This window comes from Rhipicephalus microplus, chromosome X (assembly GCF_043290135.1).
Source record: "Rhipicephalus microplus isolate Deutch F79 chromosome X, USDA_Rmic, whole genome shotgun sequence".
NCBI classification, from domain to species: Eukaryota; Metazoa; Arthropoda; class Arachnida; order Ixodida; family Ixodidae; genus Rhipicephalus; species Rhipicephalus microplus.
The window spans coordinates 391,819,469-391,823,041 of NC_134710.1; the positions used below are offsets into that span (position 1 = coordinate 391,819,469).

Consider the following 3,573-nt stretch of genomic DNA (forward strand, 5'->3'; position numbering starts at 1 on the left):
TTTCCTAGCCAGAAGCTTCGGGGCGGTTCCCGTACGAAGTCAACATGCCTTTTAATATTAACGCACACACAGTAGTATATATTTTCGGCGCATGTCGCATGAAAGTCAACACGTCACACAGCAATGATGACATCATGCTGTTAGTATGCTGCCATCAGGTTGTTGGCATGTTGACATTATGTTGCGGCTATGTTCCTAAAACATTGCTGTGATGTTGAAAATGTGATCCTGGATGTTGCCATATCGTCCTGAATGTTACAAGTAACGTTATCATGTGATCAAAAAAGAGGACGTTAAGTGCGCTTAGGCAACGTTGCTGACTGACATCTGGGCACTTTTATTCAACGTTGGGATAACATTCTGCGTTACTTGGGACCATCACAACAGCTGGCGAAGACCAATCAATCTTCGCCTTTTAGAAATAAACAAGCAACAGAATGACATAAGCGATATTTCTGGAGATTTATTACCGAGTTATGAAATGAAATAGGAAAGAATAAAGTATATAAGTACATTACAACCCCCAGTGGTCCCACGAATACATTTTTTTCTAATTGTAGGTGTCTTCAATGTAACGTGAAGCAAACAGTTGGAAGTCATCAGTCCTAGGCAAAGTCTGTTTCAATGATAAAAGCTGAAGTACGAGGTGGTCTTACCATAAGAAAAACACAATCTCAGAGCAAAGAATGATTAAAGTGCGATGAGCCACCATGTGAACAAACTGAAAAACTGTGATTAGATGACCCAATGTGTAAGTAAAATATAGAAATCGGACAGCAGTAGCTATACTACACTGTTCAAAAGTTGTCGGTGCGGCCAGGGCACAAGTTCTGCTGTAAGGAAAGTTGAGGCCGCTGCGAAAAATGCAGAAACTGAAGAGTGCTTTATCCATGGAAACACATGGAACATTCTTTTTCAAAGACTATGAATTAGGGATGTTTATGGACTATGGATGTTATTGAGTACGCACCTTTTCTGTGTTCAAGGGATGCGGTGGTGTAAGCTGACTGGAGCTGGCTTCCTTCTTTACGGTCAACTCCGAGACGAAGTTGAGGTTGACCATGCGTATGTCGCTGACATTGGCTTTGCCGCTAGTACTGGCACTATCTGAGACAATCGTGTCAAGGAGCAGCACATGAAGAGTGTCACAACATGAAGGCGCATAACGCGCTGACATCAAGCCATTACGTCCAATGCATCGTCATGCTTCCTTTCTTTTTTGTTTGTTTACTTCCACTTCCCGGGGCGCAGATTTCACGGGCTTCGCATGTTACATGATTATGAGGCATGCAGTAGCGAGGCAAACCGGATTAACTTATACCACTTTTTGGACGCACCCAAATCGAGGTTTACGAGCGTTCACGCATTTCGCCCCTATCAATTGAACCCATGACATCCATGTCAAGCAACGCCAAAGGGACACTAAAGAAGCTGAAGGAGTGGGTAAAGGCTGAAAAGGCATTAAACATATAACCAGAAAACATCATATCACATCCCTATCATTTGGAATTGATATTTCCAAAATGCCGGATGCTGGGACAGCAAATTACGCATTAGGAAAAGGGGCACTTGGTGAACGTGAACGGTGGCAAAACACTCAGCCGCCCAGATTATCCTAGCGCAAGAGCATGTCGGCGCCCTAGGACGCTTCAGATGATTGCATCGCTGAGGCCGGTAACAAGTTGCTGCGACCTAGCATCGGCTCACCTGACCTTTCATGTCAGAAAGATACGCGACAAAGCGAGCCTACTTTATTCACCACGTCTACTCAATAAACTCTGAAAGGAAAGAATGCTGGGTGCCGAAACACTAGCAGCACATTAGAAACCCGAGGCGAGTCTTGCGAAGCACGTTTCCACTTTCTTTTCACCGAAGGCACCGACGGAAGCTGTACAACGAGAAGCACGATTGCCGAAAGAATACTGAGCATGAGAGCCTTGGTCTGCTGGTCGAAGGCCAACACGTCTCCCTCGATATTCTGGTCATAGCAAGTTTTACAAGAAACAATACTTCTAAGAGAAAAACATTCTGGCTCATTTGCCATAGCTTTCATTTGCAGGAATAAATGATCGGCATAGTTGTTACGTTCTTACCGAAACAACCGACTTCGGCTAAACACAGTGCTGACAGCGCTTCGTTGGTCACTGCTATACAGGGACATAAATACCGCCATCAGTAATTGCATTTCAAGTACAACACTGCATATTTGTTGTGAGTTTTACGCGAACATCTACTTTGTTGAGTGAGATTAATGTTTTCAGCACGGTGTTTTAAGCTGCATACGCGGTCTGGCCAATCCGATACTGACAGAACCAATACGATCCAAAAGTGTCTTTTGGATAAGCATCATTCTTGCCAAAGGAGTTTGGAGAGTCATTGCTAGCTCGTGAGTCGCTGTTTGTGTTCCTCAATTGTGCTGTACAACCGAAAGTTGGCAAGATGAGTATTATGTCCTACAACGGAGGCGTCGTGGTCGCCATGAAGGGCAAAGAATGCGTCACCATCGCAGCCGACCGGCGTCTGGGCACGCGCGGCCACACCATTTCGCTGGTCTTCAAACGCATCTTCGAGATGGGCCCGAAGCTCTACTGCGGCCTGCCGGTCCTTGCAACGGACACGAAGACGGTGGAACAGAGGCTCAACTGCCGCATAAACCTGTACGAGTTGCGCAAGGGCCGCTCTGTAACTCCCGAGACGCTCGGCTCGGTCATCTCCAACCTGCTGTATGAGCGCCGCTTCGGTCCGTACTTTGTGCAGCCCATAGCGGCCGGCTTGGACCCCGTGACAAAGCCCTACATCTGCGTGATGAACCTGATCGGCTGCATCGACGAGCCTACCGACTTCGTTATCTCGGGTACGTGGGAGGAGCAGTGCTACGGCATGTGCGAGACGCTCTGGGAACCGGACATGGGGCCTGACGAACTGTTCGAGGCAACCACGCAGGCACTCATGAATGCCTTCAATAGAGACTCCTTCTCGGGTTGGGGTGGCGTTGTGCACATCATCGAGAAGGATAAGGTCACCACCAAGCACCTCAAGACCAGGATGGACTAAAAAGAACATTGGAGACCGCCCGTCAGAAGCCTGATACTTCTTCCTTTGTGCTGGGAATAAATGCACGCCTTTTTCTTCTTCTTTCTATACTCCTTCAAAGAAAGGCTGTGTTTTTATCCTTAATTCGGTCGTATAATAAGTTCGAGCTAATATTGAAAAGCTACAACTCGTTCAGAGCCAAAAAAGCATTTATGATGTGATGAGAGAAAGAGAAAAAACCTAATTATATTATTTTAAAGGGCTGTTAGATGGCGGCGGGGATTATCCTTCTCCTGATAGGCCTGTCTCACAAACCCGGTAATGAATTCGTCCGAGTGCAGTTTTCATCATTTGCAGTGGACCTATGTGTAATAAACATGCGAGCCAAACCACTGTGTTGCCAGAAAAAGTCAGAAACTTGGAAATTTATGCCTAAGTAAATTTTTAATCAGGATCTGCTGATTTATCTCTTCACATTCTTGGTTCATACCATTCGTTTACTAAACAAACCCTTTGCACACTATATTACAGTACGCAAAG

The 3,573-nt window shown here is 45.8% G+C and overlaps 1 pseudogene; it reads left to right on the plus strand.

Moving 5' to 3' along the window:
* The first annotated feature begins 2,439 nt into the window (after window positions 1-2,439).
* LOC119186790 (proteasome subunit beta type-3 pseudogene) lies at window positions 2,440-3,054 on the plus strand (annotated as a pseudogene).
* Window positions 3,055-3,573: the final 519 nt, after the last annotated feature.